The following is a 20694-nucleotide window of genomic DNA, read 5'->3' as shown; positions in this document are numbered from 1 at the left end:
CTTGGGATTAACTTTGGATGTGTCAAGAAAAGCTTTCAGGACAGACCCCAGAGCCAAACGTTTCTGAAGTGACAAGCAGTTTTGGGAAACTCAGCTGTTCCATTCCCAGTGTAAGAAGGATCTGAAAACTCACCCTGGGAGAAATCAGGTCCCTTTGGAGGGATGGAAGGAAATACCTCTGTCCCCCACAGACATAAGGACATGGCATGCTTGAACCTGTGTTCATTGGTGAGGCCTCAAAGTTGGCTCCATACAGAAAAAACAACTCTCCCTTCCCCATAGGGCAAAAGAGGTGTTCCTTCTGAAATCAGTGGGGTAAAAATAGTACAACTCAAAAGAAAGTCTGCCTCAAAAACTCATCCTTTTAAGGCTGTATTCTGGTTTGATATATACTAGCTTGCATCTGGGCTGTGTCTGAGACAAGTACTCTTCAACCTAAAACTAGCACTTAAATGTGGAGGCAGATCTTAGTAGTACATTGAATAAAATTGACACAGCAAATTAAATATTGCCATGCAGCTGGGCACGTAACACAGTTGTGAATCCTCTGCTACTGTAAGGTCTTCAAGGCTGGTCTGCCTTTCCTCCAAACTCTCTTATATAGCCTTGGGGTGAGAACATGCACCTGAAATCTGGGATTTGAAAACAATATTCCTCCTCCTGCTCATCTCTCCCTGTCTCCCCTGACCTGATGAATATTTTACTGTGTACGGACAATGAGAAAGCTTTGATAGGGGTGCGTTGCTTTAATATCCTAAAGGCTATCTGACCTTGCAAACAAAGCATGAACTGATAGCCTAGCTTCAGGGGAACTGGAGGGGCTGTGGCCAACTCTGTATGGCCACATGAGTCACTCAGCTGACCCTAGAGCCATGCCCCAGTATTATCTGAAGCCCCCTGAACTTTGAATCGTAGGCAGGAGAGGGAGAGGAATAGCTGGTATGGGAATACCTTGAGTTTCATGTACATCACCAGGTACTTTAGCTTTGCCAGTGTTTGGCAGGTTTACTTAGACTTTCTGGAAGAAAATTAGGCACCTGCTGTGTCAGGCAGCAGCAATGAAGTTTGGAGCATCTCAGCAGAGCCTGTGTGCTGAATTCAGGCACCTCATCATTCACCCGTGTTCCCAAGGCCTTTCTGGAATTTAGTCCCTTCATTTCCCTGAAATGCTGCTCCGAGTTCATGTTGTGGTTTAACTGACTTGCAAACAGACAGAGCTCAGATTCAGATGGTAAAAACCCCAGGGAACTCTGCTACACCACCACTTCTCCAAGCACCTTAGTGCAGAGGTGCATGATGTGGAAGGTGCACACCTTTTCACACTGGTTTTTCAACCCAGTGCACTGTACAAACTAATTACATTTAGAATCATAGAATCGTAGAATAGTTAGAGTTGGAAAGGACCTTAAGAACATCTAGCTCCAGCCCCCCCGCCACGGGCAGGGACACCTCACACTAAACCATGTCACCCAAGGCTCTGTCCAACCTGACCTTGAACACTGCCAGGGATGGAGCATTCACAACCTCCCTGGGCAACCCATTCCAGTGCCTCACCACCCTTACAACAAAGAACTTCTTCCTTAGATCTAACCTGAACTTCCCCTGTTTAAGTTTTAACCCATTACCCCTTGTTCTGTCACTACAGTCCTAATGAAGAGTCCCTCCCCAACATCCCTACAGGCCCCCTTCAGATACTGGAAGGGTGCTCTGAGGTCTCCACGCAGCCTTCTCTTCTCCAGGCTGAACAGCCCCAACTTCCTCAGCCTATCTTCATACAGGAGGTGCTCCAGTCCCCTGATCATCCTCGTGGCCTCCTCTGGACTTGTTCCAAAGAACATTCCTTCTAACAACTCATCGGGACAGGGAGAGATGCATTTGTTAATCTGGGAGAAAATTTTGATTATTAATCCTTTGTGGATGTATCAGAGCAATAGCAACTCCGCTGCTGCAGCAATGCATAAGCTCCAGACTTCAAGTTGGCTGCTGCCTGCTTCTATGACACTCTCAACATTCAGCCTGTTTGGGTCTTTATTCACCCCCAGACATTGGCAGCAGAGCGATGGAAAACAGAACATGTTCAACATACAGGAGTGTTTACTCTTGTCATGACACAGTTTGGGATTTTCCATTTAAGCTTGAAAAACAAACTCTAAACAGAATTTATTAGGAAAATAGTAGCTATGAGGTAAACTTACGCCAACAAATGCCAAGAGGTCAAACAGACGACGCATGACATTTTGGTTGAATATTCTGTGTGTTCCTAGAAGCAGTGTGAAAACTGGCTCACGAGGTACGTGCTGGAGTGTTATAGTGACTGGGGAATAGGGAAAGTCCAGAAGGTTTCTGAAAGCAAAGCCTTATTCTGCTTTGTAGTAACAGAGGTCTTTTCTTTATGCACTAAACCTGAGTGCTCCGAATGTCAAAGCTGGGGAATGACACCAGCACGGCCACGTCACCCACGGGAGCCAGAGGATGCAGGACAGGCTGGTGCCAGGGACATCCCCGCTCCAGCCTGGGTGGAGAATAACTGACTTTTTCCATGCTGCTTCCAAATAAAGTGGTCACAATTCCTTCCCAGACCAGTCCTAACCATCCCGAAGTGAGAGATTTGCAGTCATTTCTCGTGAAGATGCTCTGCTCTCATTTACAGAGGCAGAAATCTGCTCAGCTAGCAAAAGAGGAAGCAAGACTAATGAGGAAAGCTTAATATGAGGAAGAGGAGAGAAACCATCTTGTTTCAAGTAAGGTTCATGTGTTGTCCTTAACAATCAGGAACCTGTATGATGCATTTTTACTTCACGCAATTTTACTCACTCATTTTTATGTCATACTAATTTTTAGTCTCTCAGCTTGTTTTTAACTCCCTTAGTTGTGCTTTGAAGAAGACTTTCGCATGACTTTAGATGTATGATGAATATCACAAATCAGACCATTCCTCTATTTAGGCAGCAGCTGGAGACTGGGTAAATCCTGCGTTGTCAGAGCTCTGGCATTTCTGGGTTAGCTGCTGCCTACCAAAATCTTGCCTATGTCCATGTTCAGGATGTCCTGACATCATCTGAATAGAAATCTTTAATGCATAAAATATCACAGGTAACAATAAGTCTTAACAGTGACTCTGCTTTAGCATATTCCAATAACTCTGCAAGACTAACAGTTATACATGTTATGTCCTCTTTCTTCCTATTCTGCTTTTCTTTCTTGGTGTTAATAATGCCATTTCCAGGTGTGCGTGTGCAGAAATTATTCTCCCTGGTTTCCACTGCAGCACACAGTGTTTGCAGCTGGTGAATAAAATGTACCGAGATTATGGGGGGAGATTAGAAGAAAGTCACCAACCAAGACAAACAGAGCACCCCAAAGAAGCTAAGTCTTAAATTGTGTAGAACTATTTTGCAGAGAGGCAACTCACTCCTCTCAGTAAATGGGGAAACCACTCATATAGACACATGCTATTCATAGAGTATGGATTGAAACCCCGTAATTCAGGAGAACTCACATACCACAATTAGGTGTGCAAGTTTTCATGGCTGTGATAACTACACTGTGATGGGCATATCCCAACAGATCGCTCATAACCTACAAACGCTATGTAACGCTGCAGTGTGAACAGGGGCCCCTAGAAGATACCTCAGCACCATTCAACATTTTTCTGTGTATCTATCTCTCATACGTGCTCCAAATTCACACACTTTATGAGACTTAATTTACAATGCTGGAAAACTGGAAAATAGGTAAAAAAATTCTTTACTATGAATGTGGGGAGGCACTGGAACAGGTTGTCCAGAGAAGTTGTGGCTGCCCCATCCCTGGCAGTGTTCAAGGACAGGTTGGACAAGGCTTGGAGTGACTTGCTCTAGTGTGAGGCATCCCCACCCGTTCTGTGATTCTATGTAAGGATTTCCATTCTTTGGATGAATATTGAATTGAGATGCTTTAATCACTGGGCTATCACTGCCCCAGGTTTCAAGAGGTACAAGATTGCAAACACAGACCCATATTTAGCTTTTCCTTGGGGTTAATTAGGGTGGCTACCCATGTGTTAGCTGGTCTGCATCCTTTCTTAAATGATCTGTAAAGTATATGAGCCACAGCCCCCAGCTCAGAGGTCTGGTTTCCTCTCTAGAAGATAAACGTCTAAGGTAGGTTCTTAAGTGACTGACCTTTTTCAGTCTAAATCCTTTATCAGTTCAAGCTCTGAACCTCCAAATACACCTACTGATTTGATGACTAGATTCAGGGAAGATCTTACTCCTTCCTGTGAAGAGCTGCATCCACATCTCTGCAACACCAGCATATATTTCTTTCAGAGATTGAGTGGTTGGGTGAGACATCCATCAGTGGCAGATTCAGTTTTGAGTATGGTACATTTAGAGCTTTAGCATGTCAAATTTGAGCTGCTAGATCCAGCCACTGCTGACATGGGATAGCATGGAGCTGTAGGTCTAGGGTAAGTTGTCCCTGCCCATAACAGGGGATTGGAACTAGATGATCTTAAGGTCCTCTCCAACCCAAACTATTCTACAATTCTATGATTCTGTGATTCTGTGACTCTGTGATTCTATGATTCTATGATTCTATGAACAGGATAACACAATCTGGTCCTCTCCAGTGCGGGAGAACAGAGAGCTTCCAGCAGAGCTCATATCCTGTCTTGGGCACCCTGGCCATAGCTGGCTAGTGTGTGAAAGCATTCCTACCAGAATCCCAGAGTGGATCCCAATAAAAAGACAAATGGAGGTCAACGCGCTTCCCCATCCTGCCATTCTTTGATGCTAGTACCCCTCCCTCCATTCACCCACACAAACCCTTGATGTAGATGGGTCAAGACTCACTCTCCATATGGGGCAGTGCTTGCTATTTTTAATTTTTGAAAGTTAAACCAGCTCTGAAGCTGGATTAGTGGTGGCAGATCCCCCTAAACTATAGGCACGTAAACTGAGGGTGGACAGCTGCTCCGACGTTCCTGGCTTGGAATCCAACCCTTAAAACGTACTAGATGTACATACATGGCTTCTTGGCTGCCCCATTTATGCCCATCTGTTATGATGGCACTCTGCCTGCTTAGAAGTTGGTCAGATCTTTGCCCTTGGGTACTATACCAGGCAATGATGGATATATAAGGACAGCCTGCATACGGTGGCAAGAGAGCTCTTCTCCAGGAAGTGCCTTCTCCTGCTATGGCTGAGCCTTGCACTCTGGTGCAGTGGTACATCCTTGCACTCCAAGCACACCTGTTTCATTACTGGCCTCCTAATAAGTAAGCAAGCCGAGGAGAAGAAAAGGGGCTTGTGGACTTCATGGAAAATTTTGACTGTCAACAATGAGGCAGGTTGTATTACAGAGCATTCCCGAAATACAAGCGGTCACCAATGGGGACATCAACATGACAGTTCCACCCACTGCCACTCTGCATAACAGGCAACAGGACCAAGGGACAAATCAAATTTCAAAGGATTGCATACATCGGAGCCTAAGATACCGCTTGTATATTTGCCTCAAGAAGAGAGCCAAGGGACATAACCCTTCCTGGTCTTTAGTAGGGTACATGATGCCCTTTCAGATGGGATCACAATGACATTAATAACTATGTCGGGTGAAAAGTGGGGATTTTCTTCTGTTCCTTTAAGATGTGTCCATTTACCTTTGCATAAAGTGGGAGAACACCCGTAAAATGAATACTGAGAATTTTTATGGCACTCACCCCCAGTCTTTTTTTGCCAGAAACAAAGATTTCAGGTCTGTAGGGCAAGTAATACTTGTCTTGATACAGAAGAGTGCATGCACTGATAAGACTTTGTATTTGCAGTAACACTTAAAAACCTCAGCTGAGATTGAAGCCCTAGCTGCTCTTCAGGACAGCTTCTGTCCCAGGAAGCATAAAATATAAGCACACAGTATGGAAGAAGGCAAAAGAAGAATATTATCCTGCAGTTAACTACCAAGAACTGGATAAAGTGTCTTATCTATGCTCACAAGGAAAGGTTTTATTTTAGCAAAGCCCCTATAAATCCCTCACTCTCACTTTATGTAGAAGTCATCCTAGTTTGTAGCTGTCTCGCATACATTTGCACTAGTGCAGGTTGGTAACATGCAGCACCTTTTTTGCTGCCTTTCTCTCTAAACCTTTTCCACCACTTCATGATTCTACTTTAAGTGCATTTATTTAGTCCAGCAAAAGGTTAAGAAAAACAGAATTGTTCTTATGTCACCTTGGGAGACGCTGTTAGGGGAACACTTCCCCAGGATCCAGGATGCTGACTCAGGAGATCAGAAGAATGGTTCAGTGGATGGTGCCAGTGAGGATGCTACAACTCTCTCACCCTATTCTACTCTCCTGGTGGATCTGCAGCTATTTCCACACTGCCTGCAGAGCAGCTTCCAAACCCTGTGTGCGCTCTGGTGCCCATAGGAACGCAGCAGGTCAGTGCACCAGTGCAAGTGCGCTCCGGCTCCACCACCTCGAGGACAGGCGGTTGGCAGCCCTTCAGAGGCCATTCCTGCATGATGATACACATGTTCCCAGGGGTAGGTCTTGGAAGGGTAACTGAACATCTAGATCCTGCTGAAATCCTATAGTCTCCTTGTCCCCCAGGCCCCCATATAAATTGGGAATAACAGGAAATCTCTAGCTTAGAGGAGTGCTGAGGTGCTTAGATGCTGATGTAATTACAGCCATTTATGTACTTCAGGTGGACGGCTCTGATGTATTACCCGCGATGGCCCTCTTAGTGTCCAAACCAGTCTCCAGCTTGTGTGCATTTCGCTGCAATACCCTGGCCTGCATCCCATTGCTAAGAGCTTTTTAGAGGGCGCTTGGAGACTTCCTGGTGAAATTACCATGCAGTCACTGGGATGAGATAGCGTTTTAATGACAGAGAAAGCCCACAGTTTTCTCACCACCGCCAGTGAGAAGCCCTTGGTGTGAACTCCTGCCTCTGGGATTTTGGTGCAGGGTGCTGACCCACTGACCTCTGAGTCTGGCTCAGCCCCAGAAGCCAGGAGTGGACAATGTATGCAGTTTCTGACCATAGGCCATTTCTCTCACTCTAATTAATTCTGACAAGCCCAGTTTCTCCTTACACATTGACCTCACATGTTCCCATATGAGAAAATCTTATTCCAGCTGCCATTGTAAAATCAGAAGTATTATAGTTTTTGTTCTTCCTTGCCAGACAGTGTTTTTTTCTCTAATTGGATCCATAAGAATGCCCTTACTCCTGAGATGAGACAGACTTTTGTGAAGACTAATGTTTGCAGAGAGGACCTAACCTCATTTATACCTCACAAAGTCATGCTTTTAATCCAGCAAAAGGATTTTACCATTGTATTGTCTGAATGAGTGATATGAGGCAGAAGCCACCTAAATGACCTGCTAACTCCTGAGTAGCTCATGGCATTAAGTTTTCTTCCTAGAAAATCTTTTTTCATTCTTATCTGTGCTGGCAGCATTTTATGAGTTGCCATCCTAACAGATGCCCTGTAAACACCAGTGGGTGCACATCTTGCTGGTGGAACAGCTAGAGCCATGCCTCTTGTGCGCACTCTGGCAGGACTTAGCTGGAAGTGAGATGCGTCGGTGTCCAGCATCTTCAAAGTTTATCTGGATGCACACAGGATGCACTCGGTATATTCATGTATACACTTGGGTATCCAGCAAACCATCCCTAACTTCTGGCAAAACATGTACCAGGTAGCTCACAGTAGACCTGTCCCAGCTTTTCAGTCCTTTGCTGTCCTTAAGTACAATATTCATCTAAAGGACCCCTCCTTTCCTAATGGTACCACTCTGTATGTCTGGACAACTGTGAAATGAAAAACTAGGTCATTCACACATCTGAACACCTGAAAGTCCATGTCCCGATGCAAATCATATCCCAAGACTTCAGTAGCGCACACAGACAGCCGCTGAGAAAGGGCTGGAGAATTTCAGTTTTGCTCCTAGGACCACAGGGAGTTTCCTATTCATTTTTGTGGAGCCAGGTCAAGAGCACAGATGCTTCTTTTTCAAAATGCCTCCTACTCTTTAAATTATATTTCTGTTGGCAGCTGAGGGCTTTTGACCTCTCTGGGCAGCATGTTGTTTCCAGAAGAAAGTTTATATGTAGACTGACTAGTTCATTACCACACAAAGGACCGCTTCTTTGTTGAGAATAGACAGTACTTGAGCAGGGTTAAAAACAAAACCATGAAGAAAACTGGTCCGTTTTGGGCAGGAATTCATGGACATTGCCTTCGGCTCCGAGTGAAGTCACTGAACTGTTGCTTCTTACGGTGGCATAAGACAGGAAAGGCACAATACAAAGGTGCAATGTGATGCTGCCAGATGATTGCTAGGGTTGGAATCACTCCTGAATGAAAGAGCCAGAGAACCAAGACCTAAAGACTGCCAGTGTTGTCTGAACCGTTTCTTAAAGATTTTATGCCAAACAGATCTAGAAGGGCTTTTAGAGCTAAAGTGGCTTTGAGAAACTATCCTACTGAACACTTGCATGTGGCTACGCTACAGCTTCAGGCTGACTAAAGAAATGATGCAGAGGGGAAGGGGGGAAGCACAGGGACATGTCCAGGATGTCTGCTTTACACAATACCTTCCAGAAGAAAGGCCAAGATTTCTAACTTCTTGGATGTACTCACCCAAAAACCTGCCAAAGTTTTTCATTCTCTGTGCTGTGAACAGGAATAAGGTAATGGTAACAGGAGGCAAAATTCAATTAGGTGGAACAAAAGGGACCTTTTATGGATTTTCCATCATAAATCCTTTACTCAGATTTTTTTTTATTTGGGGGGGGGGAATAGCAAATCATAGTGTTTAAAGAAATGAGGCATAACATATAAACCAGTAATGGTGATTAAATAAACATAAATCAGTACTTAGTGAAAAGTTGGTGCAAATGCTATAGCAGCACAATATGTCATTGTCCTTTTGCCAGGAAGACTGCTTAAAAGTAATGGGTGAAAAACTGCTCTTATTTAGGCATCATCTAGGCACCAGATGGATGCCAAATAACATTTGGGATTTTAAATCACAGTCTACGTTTAATGCACTAAATTCAATGAATCTCAAGCAAGGGACCACTTCCATTCCTTAGACCTTCCACACTTTTTTCATGCTGACTTCCAACTTTTCCTGTCCCAATATCATGAGGCATTAAAAAGCACAAATCTGGGCTTTGTCCACTGATATTGAGGAGATTAACTTAGGTCCTACTAATGTCAGGGCAGCTGCTGCAGATTTAGACCCTGACCAGCCTCTTCACTACATCATTTTAGATTTTCCCCTGGCACATGTCAGAACCCTTTAATAGTATAAATATTGCCATACTGATGTATGTATGCCACTGTATAAATCAGTCATGCATCTACATCAGAAAAAGTTTATCCCCTCCCCTTCAAAAAGCCCCAAGTAGTAAAATGAGGAAAGTGTCCATGCAGGACCTCTGTTTTCCTTCCTTTCCTCACCCTTAGGTACCAGACCCAGGAAGAACAGGGTCATGATCCCACCAAAGACTTCTGACAAGTGGCTCAGGTCTATCTGGTAGTGTTATCAAAGTCCTTGTGAGATCTCTAGGGGGCTTCTGGCACTGGAGTTTTCTGTCTTTCCCTACTGGACCAAGGAGGATGATATTAACAACATCTCCTACATCCCATCAGCCAGATTTACACTCCCCCAAGGGCCCCAAGAAAACTTTATCAGAGCCATGGTCTCCATACCACCCTCTTGAGCCTTTAAGGCCTTTGGATCATTGATTTTTCACTTCAACCCCAGTCAGGAATTGGTTCACTGCTCAGCACCTTTTGCACAGCATGGTCTGCCAGATTCCCTGGCACTGCAGTCAGTCACAGAAGGTGATATGAACACTGGCTGTTTCCTCAGGTGATGAATGAACCAAAGCCATGGCCCCCAAGAAGCGTGCAGGTGTGGGGAGGGTGGCCCTGTTAATGGAGGCATTCAGCAATGGCCAGAGTGATCGTCAGCTCCATCACCATCATCTGCTTCTCTGCAATGTATATCCCAGTATCACTGGCATGTAATGAAACATTGAACAGTGCTGTCAGGAAGAGTGTTTGCATGGTTAGTTAATCACAGTGATTAGACCCTGAGAGCACTGTATGTCGTGGGGTTGATCTACCTTCAGTGATCTTCCACTTTTCCTCTGGGAGAGTGGTTGTCAGCAGAAAAGCAGAAGACATCTGGAGCTTAATGAGGAAGAGCTTAGGTCAGTGCTAACACAGACACTAGGTCACGGGAGTGAAGTGCTCAGAGCCTTTGGCTCCATCTATACCAGCTGACAAACCGACCCAAGCAGCACTCTCAGTTGAGGCAATTTTGTTGTCTTTACTGTGGATTGCTAGAACAGCCCCACTGTCATGATTATGTCCAGGGCTGGCTAGCGTTGCTGTAGACAGTTTTTGGGTGTAAGCCAGGAGTCAGCAGCTCCCAGTGAGCAGTTTTGTCATGGCCACCACTTGGAAGACATAGAGAGAGTGACTGGGATTATTTGGTAAAGCCAAGTCTCAATGCCAAAGATCAAACGCACACTTATTCACCACTACATACATAGCACTGACAGTCAGCAATTTTGACAAAGAAGAGAATGGCTGGAGTCCTCAAACCATTTTTGCTATGCCAGCTTCTCTCAAGGCCAGGACATGTGTGACAGTCTCTTCAGTTAACAGCAGTGTCACAGAAGGCCCCATAAAAAGGTCCCATAAAAGCTGCATCATGGATGGAAATGCAAATGCTCATACCTATCCGAGGTATAGCGACATCAGACTCATCCCTGTTTAAAGATGCAAATGAATAAGGCCCAAAGCTTTCATCTGTGAACTCCGAGACCTGAGTCAAGAAGCTCCATGCTTTCTGACTGATGGAAAACCTGCACAGAAGCAGTGTTACTGGGCCTTTGAAATGGCTTTATGTGGAGGCTATTGCCTAGAGGCTGTGGAGGAGGAAGACCTATCTATACCATCTCTGCTTTTAGTCATATGATTTAGTTATAGGTAGTCCTGCAAGGAACAGGGAATTGGACTTGATGATCCTTATGGGTTTCTTCCAACTTGAAATATTCTATGATTCTGTGTTTTCACCCCTATTGCCATACTGGGTCATGATAGTCCCTATTGCCCTCAGGTGAAAATGAAATAGGTCCTGCACTGATTAGGTACCTTAAATTTCCCTTCCCTGATGAAGTGAATATTGCAAATAGAATGTCTGTCTTCTTGTAGGTTCCAAATCCCTTAGGCAGTGCAGTTTTTGTACACAAAAATAACACATACACTGCATTATAGAAAATCAAGCCCCACAGACATCAGACGAAGGGATATTTTGCCTCTTCTCCAGGAGCCCACAGCAGCCCAAGCCTTGGATGGGGAGGATGTGGGCACACCAGTCACCCACCATCAGGCAGCATTTACTGGTCCTGCCCACAGGCAGAGACATGCTGGTCACACGTATGCAAGAGCTTGGAGGATGGCCCATGGCAAAGTCTGCAATTTAAAACCCATCCAGTTACATTCTTGGAAGCATTCTTCCCTAAGTCAAACCAAGAAAAATATGTATTCCAAATACCAGGAGACACAAGGAATTGCATCATTCTCCTATAGCTTCAGGGGTGCAGCGTAGCCAAAGAAGGAGGCGTGGGAAGGGCAGGATGCAAAACTACACCCCGAATTGTTACCCAGGAGGAGGTTTGGGGTCCTTGGGTTCAAGCAGGAGAGGTTACAGCACTGCACCAGAACTCTCCTCAGATACCAGCATATCAGCCATAAAGATGGCAAGTGGACTTCATGCAAGACACAGTCTTGCCCTCAGTGAAATCAGTGCCAAGACTTTTCTGATTCTTACTGAATTAAAGGCTCAACTAGAACCAAATACAATCTTGCATCAGTGGGGCCACCAGTGTTCGGTTGTCTACACAGCAGCACACCAATGCACTGGTAACACAGTGAGACCACAACAGACATGCAGTTATGCATCCACATATTCACACATTCACAGATGTATGTAAATATGTATTTATGTAAATATGTGTGTATGTGAATAATGGTTTTAAAGATGATGATGGAAGTAAGCTATGTATCTTTAAGAAGATGAGGGCTTCTTTTAGAAGAACTATTTTTCTCATCTTTTCAAAGTGTGAACAAAAGAGTGGTAGGTTTCATTAATGTTCTTTTCTTGCAGTGGTCATTATTTGCAATTTCAAGAATAGAGATCTTAAAAAGAAAAATCAAATTCAACCTGTTCTTTAATCCTGCCTTTCTTTGAATCTCTCCTTTCTTTGTAGACATGTCCACTAGTCCTTAACCTGATTTACGTGATTGGTCAATTGTGAGTTAATGAAGGGGATAAAATGTTTTCTGGAATGCTAGTATAATCGACAAATGGCAATGACCAGTGACTGGACCACGGCCAAGACAGGAACTTAATCCCCTGAAGTCCAAGGGCATTGTGAAGTTGCACTGAAGTGGGAACTGAAAGAAACCAGTTACATCATTCCTTAGACTGGGACAAATGAGCTCACTACAGAAAGTATATTTGAAGACTAATTATATGGGGAGAAAACAATTATATGGGGAGAAAACAAGTTAGGAAGGAATGTCTCTGCTTCTAGGCATATGTGATTTCAAGTGTGGTTTAAGGGGTTTAATCCTCTTCTTCTCTGGTAACATGTTACTGTTTGATGCATTCAGTGCAGGTTGTTTCTTCCAGGGGTCACGCACTCTTGCCCCTTACCTCTGCTTTCCTTAATGATGCTGAGCAGTTCCTTCACCCTCTATCAAACGTTTTGCTTGAATTCTCAGTAGAAACACAAGATCTGAATGGTTCAGTTGCAAGGATTAAAGAGGTGGGTTTAAAATGCATATAACTTCCAAGTGTAAAATTTAAATTAGAACAGAGAGACAACCTTGCTTGCTGTGCTTTGGATTTCATGTGAAGGTCAGAATTCATCACTGCTGGAGTCCTACTGAAGTTAAGCAGTTTTGCTACTCTATCAAGCCAAGGTTTCTCAGCCTGGATCTTTCTGGTTTTGAACACACACCTCAAGACACGTGGGTGACAAAGGATTTTCATGTGGTTGGTACACAGCCATTGAATTTAAAGGTTGAAACTATTCACATGAAGCCCTGATGGATGCTCACAAGTTCAGCACCTAGACAGGGACTGAAGCACAGCACCTGTGAGACCACCAAGGACTGAGTTATCATGCTTTTGGTAGAGGGAAAAGGGTGGGCAGCCCTCTGGTGATAGTGAGAGGACAAGAGTCACTTTAAAATATCCTCTCTGCTTTGGTGGGTATCACCTGCACTGAGGAGCTTGCCAGGAGGGAGGACAACCCATTTTTTGCCCTAGGCCCCTGGTTCTGAGAAGTTAGACCAGGTGCTCAGTTTGTTACACGATATATGTTAGTACAAAGAGGTTCAGGTCAAAAAGGTTCAGTCAAAAAGGTCAGTCCTTCAACTAGGACTATGCAACACATAACGTTATAGGATATTGCAGGATGACCCCTGCACTCTGAACAACACCCAGATGCTCAGTAACATTTCCTCCTATACACATCATCTTCTCAGATCTTAGATCTTGATAGAGTAAAAAAACCCTACAAACAAACTGAAGTGACAGAAACTCTTCATGGACTTCCAAGCTAGCACCCTCCCATGTGTTTCTGTGCTGCTTAGGCTCACTTTTCCTTCAATGAGTGGTTAATTTTTATACCATTTTAATGGTATTTTTCTGACAGGAGGCTCTGGAGAGCCAATGTTGCACATGCAGGTGGATTGTAAATTTGCTGGGGAAAGGGATGAGGTTTATTTGCTTCATTTGCACCTCAGACAGTGGGTCCTGATTTCACTGCTATGCCTAATTCATGTAATTGATGGTCAAGTAATTGAACAGCTTAAAATGCCTGGGAAGGCCCAGGAGAAGATTCAAATGGATCCATTGCTTTTCTTACAAGAACAGTCGGGGTCTGTAATGATGTGAGCTTTGAAGGGAGCAAGAGATGGTGTTTGTGGTAATGAGATTTCCAGAGCCAGAGGACCATAGGGAATCGTAAAGAAGAGAGTGAAGTGAGACATGAAGAGTGAGGAGAGATTAATTAGAGGCAAGAAACATCCTCTTGGTAGTCTTTAATAAGCCAAAACACTCAAATATGTAAGAACTCTGTTAATAGCCCATGGCGAAGCACCGGATGGGCCAGCACCATGGTCTACATCCAAGTGCAGCAGCTCTGGAGAAGTCCTGCTGCTCCTCTCACTGTCTGGCTCTGATCTGAATCTGCAGACTCCGAGCCTTCTGACCATATCCCCAATGGAGTCAGGTTCCTCTTCCATCTCCCCTGGCTCCTCCACACTGCTGTCTTTATGCTCCAGCCTTGCTCTGTGTATTGCATCAGCAATCTTGCCTCTTCATTAGCATTTCAGCAAGCTAATTGCTGTCCTCCCTTGAGCTGCCTGGATAACTGTATCTGCTCAGCAGCTGCATCTCTCTTGTGTTTAGGGATTTGTTGATTAAAAAGATTACCTCATCCAGTTTGACCCTATCAGCTCCAGCTTCCTTTGCTGCTGATGAGAAGCACATGCTGGTGGGCCTGGATCATTTCATACCAGAGCTCATCGGCAAGGCAAGGGGTTGGACAACAAGCAGGTGGGCTCTGGAAGTGCAAATTCTTCCTTGCCATGGGTTCAAGACATCCATAGGGACTAATGGTAACCACCAGCATAGAAAACTGCTGCTAGCTCAGGATCCCATTTAAGACAAGATTCAGAAAGGTAGCTTTAGAAGACATGGTCCTTCTAAAGAAAGACTGAAAACAATGGTGTCGGTTGGGTGAGGTCTAAGAAGTTAAGGGTAAAGAGTTGGTATTTAGCTCTAATTTGCTACAAAGACTTAACAATTATAGTAGAAATGCCTTGTGAAGAAATAACAATTCCTTTTATCAGGTTTGTGTGTGGTTTGCTAAGGACATCTACTAATATATTGCATAAATTCAGGGCAGTTGTGTCTATATATCAGAGGTTTCAGATGAAGCTTTTGTTACTAGTCAGCTTTCCAACTGTCTGAATGAAGCTATATCTGATTAGGTTGCAGCCTAAGCTGCCGAATCTCATTTCCACACCCTTTTAGTCAAAGAAAAGGCCTGGAGGAGAGGTCCAGGAAGGTTTTATTTATTCCTTTTCCTTCAATCCTTAAAAGCTATGCTAAGGTACAGACAAGGTCTAATCTGAATTGGGTTTAAATCAGGACAATTGCTCTGAAAACAGAATGTCCAGCAATAAATGTCTATGATACCTCAGTTCAAAGCCTGGTCCTCCTGTGTCAGGTTTTGCCATTAGAAACCTTCCTATGCAGTTCCAGCACTTGCGTACCCATTGAGTTACAGAGCTTTCTGGTGTTCAGCAAATCTGATTCTTTCATTTGTCCATGATTTTTCCATTCATCTTCTCCTCTATCATTTGGATCTAGTGAATCTGAGGTACTTATTGCTTAAACTGTAGTGCCTGAAGCTGAACAAAGTCCTCCATATGTCTTAGATATGCCTCTCTCAATTAAAACTATAAACTAGAGCTGCCAAGTGCTGACTTAATAACATATCTATTAATAGTGACTGTTATTGGGGAAATGGGAAGAAAAGCAGATAGAAAGAGAAAAACAGTATCAAATTAGACATTTCTCTGAAAATACACTCCAACTTAACCACAAACTTCAGCCAGATAACCTACAGAGTTATGGCTATGTGGGTGATAAGCCTCCCTTTAATTTTTGCACAGGAAACTGTGCTTCAGATTAACTTTTCAGAAGGGATAACAAAAGTGATTTACTCCTACACACATAAAACCCCACACTAGCATGTTTGCTTATTGCCACGGGCAAAGTGCCTTCCAGACACTCAAGACTGTTCCCTTCTACAAGCGCTGTGCAGACCAAAGGCTGTTTTTGTTGCTTACTCGGCTGTAACAGCGGATTATTAAGTTTGTAACAAAATCTCAGGTAACATAAATATTTAGAAACAGCAATCCAGAGGGATTAAACAAACACAGAGCAGGGCTCTCACAGGTTTTACTCTGTGTTGTTATTCAACTCGCGCATTTCAGAGATAGGAAAACCAAACTGTGCAGTGCTGCACGGATTACTCCTGAAGACTAAATACCCATACATATGGGACTAGATTCATGGGAAGGATTAAAGGATCAGTATTAGACCCTGTTCCTAAATCCTAATTAGGTAATTCCTAAGGATTGTAGTTCACAAACCCCAGCACCCTGAGCACGGCTCTGCCTAGTACCAGACCTTCAATAAAAGAAAACCCAGGAAAATGCTGAAGAGGAGAAATTTAATGTGGAATTAACAACTGGAGGCTTTTTCTTTAATCTAAGTGCTGAATCAGGTCAGTTATTCTTCTCCCTCCCCTCTAAAAATACTAGAGTTGGGGTATCATGTGAAGAGCTGTCTTGCACCAAATGTTAGCCTCCACATCTCTGACATGAGACCCCCTTCAATGAAGACCATCTTAGAGTTTGGGTCATTAGGACTTCGGGTGTAATCATTGAGGGTTTTTCATGCAGAAGGGACGGGGCTGTGGTGTGTTGGGGAGTGTAAGGGGAGAGGGACAGGCTTTCTGCAATAGACCATGGGATATGTACAATCATAGAATCATAGACTAGTTAGGGTTGGAAAGCCCCTTAAGACCACCAAGTCCCAACCCCCCTGCCGTGGGCAGGGACACCTCACACTACTCACAATGTATTTTGTCTCTGTCTTGCTTTTCCCATCCATGGCCAAAAAAAACCCTAAACTCCAGCTCAGAGTGGAGGGAGGCAGTTTTATGTGGTGAGCCACTGGGCTCATACACAATGAGCCCTATTTTGGGTGGAAAAGCTTCAGTTCCAGCTCCAGAAACATGCTAGCATCAGGGGACTGACCAAGTTATAATTGAATCTCTTTGTGTTATTGGTCCCTTGGCCTTCCTAAACTGAAGCAAGCTACATTTGATTTCTTTGGCATCGTCTAGCATGTGTACTGCCAGCGTGTTGCCCTTGGTGCCTTGCGTAAGCCAAACTGGCCGCTTCTGTGACCTCTTGTTCCTTCTATACATGGAACATATTTCAATGATTTTATAACTCCTCAAATAAGGTCTCTTTTATTCTTAATCTGAATGCCCTGTTAACTTGGTTTTGGATCCTCTCCCAGTCTCTAGAATACCTGATGCTTTATATTTTGGATATACCGGACTGCCTGTTGCTCCAGGTTATGACAGTGTCTGGTTCATATAATTCTCCCTTTAGATGTTAGACTACTTATTCCAGTTCCCCTCACCACTTAAAAGAAAAAAAGGGGGGTGAGGAGTGGAATAAACAGCTTCCTTCGTAATTCTCAGTGCAAAAGCTGCCTACCAGCTCTCATACGCTGTCTCATCAGCTAGCAAAAACAAGAAGTTCCTCCTGCTGCTCACTTCAGCTTGTCCAGCCCATATAAATGGGCTGATTTTGAATCAAGAAAGCTCATTGTGTGTTGTTTCAACTCAGGTCTAAGGGCAATGTTTGAGGCACGGGGTACAGAGATAAGGTTCCCTCAAGCAAGAAACTGGCATGAGAAAAGACATATTTCCTGGAAACTGAGTTTTTATAAGCTAACCTGCGTGCAGGAATATTTGGGTAGAGAAGAATCTGCAGACAAAACAGTTTTAAACTATGCTTTTCTATTTGCCATAATGTTCTCTCTATCTCTCTCTTTCTTTTTCCCCTTAAATGAAGCATCTCTTTTGATTCTAAACCACCTTTGAAATTGCAGTGCTCTCAACTTTTCAAAAGTTTTTCATTATCTTTAGATATCAGACCTGAAATAAGCTGTTCCCATATGCTTCAGATTAAAAATTTCAGTGGAACCAATGTGAAACTGGAGTGGGGAGAGCTTGGCTTGCAGAGTTTTACTTGTTCTTATTTATTACAGGAGGGGAAAAATGAAAGCTCTGAAACCTCTCACAGGATGGGGAACAAGTTTCCTACTTACTTGAGGGGGCCAAGTTCTCCAGGCAAAGCTGCTCTCGCAGCAAAACCAGCCCTAGTGAAGGTTTCTTTCCATCAACAGATGGAGAGGAAATACTCCCCTCAAATATAAACTGGTGATGGAGGGTATAGTGAAAATGGAGAGTAGAATTAGCTGAAGGGATTGACTCTTTCTCCCATTCTCAACTCAGTTTTCTCCTCTTCCTTCTAAGTTGTTCCTCTGTACATCTTCTGCTTAGTACTGAGAATGCCGGTGTAGCTCCTGTGGTGCTGGAAGATAAGGTGCAGTTATAATAAATTATAACAATTGATCCCAAACTTATCCCGCATTTTATGCTCTTATGGTTGCTTTCATCTTCTCCCTCTATCTCTGGCCTTGGCCATTTATTCCTTGAACTTCACCCTCAAAAAGGCCTCTCAAATCCTGAAACAGCCTCTTGCGTCTCCCTCATCTGCAGCTTTTCCAGTTGAAGAATCCCAGACCATGCCAAGCTGGATGTTTTTTAGGAAAGCCTCCCAGAGGGAAGATTCAAGTGTTACTCCTTGCTCTCCTCCCACTCCTCTTTACACCTATTTTTTCAATGGTTTGAACTCTGGGCTGTATCGTCTCTGCAGCCAGTAAATTATCCAGGAATTCAGCATAAATGCATTCAGCAGCATGTGGCTTCCTATCCGTTTCTTTGCCATGCTCTACTGCAGCAGTCAGGAAAAAGCAGTGCTTTTAGCAGAATAAAAGCAGGATGAGCAGCCCCAAGTGCCTTGCTGTGACGCTGGGAGGTGCTTAGCAAAGACTACTGGACATCCAGGCCTTCAGCTTCATTATGGACATAACTGATGAGTTTCTAAAGGGTCATGAGGTCTTGGAAGTGTGCACAAGTCTGTTTGCCACTCTCAGAAGCTTTTAGAAAACCAGTGTCAGTCTCTGTTGAGGTGTTACCATTGTCAGGCACTGGAACAGGCTTCCAGGGAAGTGATAGAATAACCATCCCTACAAGTGTTCAGAAAACATGTAGATGAGGCCTTAGTAACATGGTTTAGTGATGGACTTGGCAGTGCTGGGGTAAAGGTTGGACTTGATGATCCCAAAGGTCTTTTCCAACTTGGCTGATCTTATGTTTCTTCGAAAGCATGCCATTACTTCTTAATTTCTCATCCCTTATGAACATTCTTTTTCACACATTATTCAATACAGTCTTTATTGCCTATCTAAAGTCTTCAGTCAAGAAAAACTCTACTAATTGGAAACCAAGGAGACCTTGCCAAGAGAGCACACCACTCTCCAACCCAGCAGCTGCAGCAAAGGCAACACGGAGCCCAGGATGACTTCCTCTACATCTGCTGAGGAAATTGGTCCAGGTAGAAGATATGACTGGGTAACTCCAGGTTGTCCTCCAAAAGTCATGCCATGTTGGCAGAGGATGACTCACTGCCATGCAAAGTGGCATCGTGTGCGCTGGGACCAAATGCTGCTTGCAGAAATCCCTGCTGTGATTTACATCCATAATCCTGGGCAGTAGAAAAGCTGGAGTTCCCACAGGAGTCCTGTAACCAGCCAAAATCATGGCAATGGAAGAATGTGCAGTGACCAGGACAGGTCAAGGAAGGCTTCAGTGGTATCCTACAAGCACTAGGAAGATATCTCTAAAGCTACTACTAAAATACAACTCGCTTTTCAGCTCTAAACCCTTTTCTTCACAGAGAGGGATTTTTTCTGGGCATTATTGCAAGGATGATTCTGAAAGGGCAGGGAAGTGTGAAGGGCTAAGAGGAGGTCAGGGACAGAGAGACATGGCAACATGGGACTGGTCTGGACCAGAAATACAAGACAACATGGAATGGAAAGGATTAGGTATCTTACCTAATCTTCCAGGTGAGGATAATATCCAGGTTTTCCAAGCCATCTCCATTTAGAAATAAGGAAAAGAGAGAATTGTAATCACTCTATCACTACAAGTCACTGATGTTCTGAAGCTTAAAATAATAGCCTGAAATCCCAAGTAAGGAAGCAATTACTGATTATAAATATATTATATAAAACATGTTTTAGAAAAAAATCCCAGTTCCTCTTTCCTTTTCTCACAAATCATTCCCTGAATTTTGTACAAGTATTTGCTAATCATTAACATTCATTAAAAAAAAAAAGAGCACTACCTTCAGGCAGTAGGATGCCTGTGAACTGTACTCTTAAAACAGCCTATATGATTTCCTAGTAAGAGCTGGCCACACTGTCATTTGCAGTGTCAGTGGCCAGCTAAACCTGGTGAAATGAGCTGTACTACAGCATGAGGTGCGCTAAGGGGTGAATGAAATGATTCTGTTGTCAGAAATGAGTGGTTAAGGACATGTAAGCACTTTAAGAAACCCCCAGAGGCTGCCCCATGTGTTTGTGAATATGTTATTGAATTATCTGATGAGCTCTGGGTTGCTATGGGAACTTGATGAACTTGGAGAGACACAAAAACGAGGCCTTTCCATTTGGGACAGTGATGTCTTTGGTCCCAAGCACATCACGATGTACTGTAATTATGTTAATGCCAACAGAGCAATGATATCATGCAAAGACATGACAGGTCATATTTTTTTCATATTAGGAGAGAGAGCTGGAACATGTGCATATGTGTATAGGAGTCTGTAATGAAACTGCCATTATGGGGCCCTTGTGTGCTTGCAGTCTCATTTCACTGAGTT

At 43.8% G+C, this 20694-nt stretch overlaps 1 long non-coding RNA gene across 1 annotated transcript in view; it reads right to left on the bottom strand.

Moving 5' to 3' along the window:
* The window catches only part of LOC133276295 (uncharacterized), a 72121-nt gene extending 52067 nt beyond the window's left edge, over positions 1 to 20054 (bottom strand). The window contains exon 1 of the long non-coding RNA XR_009745816.1: positions 19865 to 20054. This is a non-coding gene — a long non-coding RNA (uncharacterized LOC133276295). The remainder of the gene's footprint in view (positions 1 to 19864) is intronic.
* Between the last annotated feature and the right edge of the window lie 640 nt (positions 20055 to 20694).

The sequence above is a fragment of the Pezoporus flaviventris genome, unplaced genomic scaffold (genome assembly GCF_033815535.1).
Source record: "Pezoporus flaviventris isolate CSIRO_AGI_PZ_B2104156 unplaced genomic scaffold, CSIRO_AGI_Pfla_v1 ptg000002l, whole genome shotgun sequence".
NCBI classification, from domain to species: Eukaryota; Metazoa; Chordata; class Aves; order Psittaciformes; family Psittacidae; genus Pezoporus; species Pezoporus flaviventris.
Note: the sequence above shows the minus strand (reverse complement) of the source record. Positions and strands in the feature narration are given on the sequence as shown.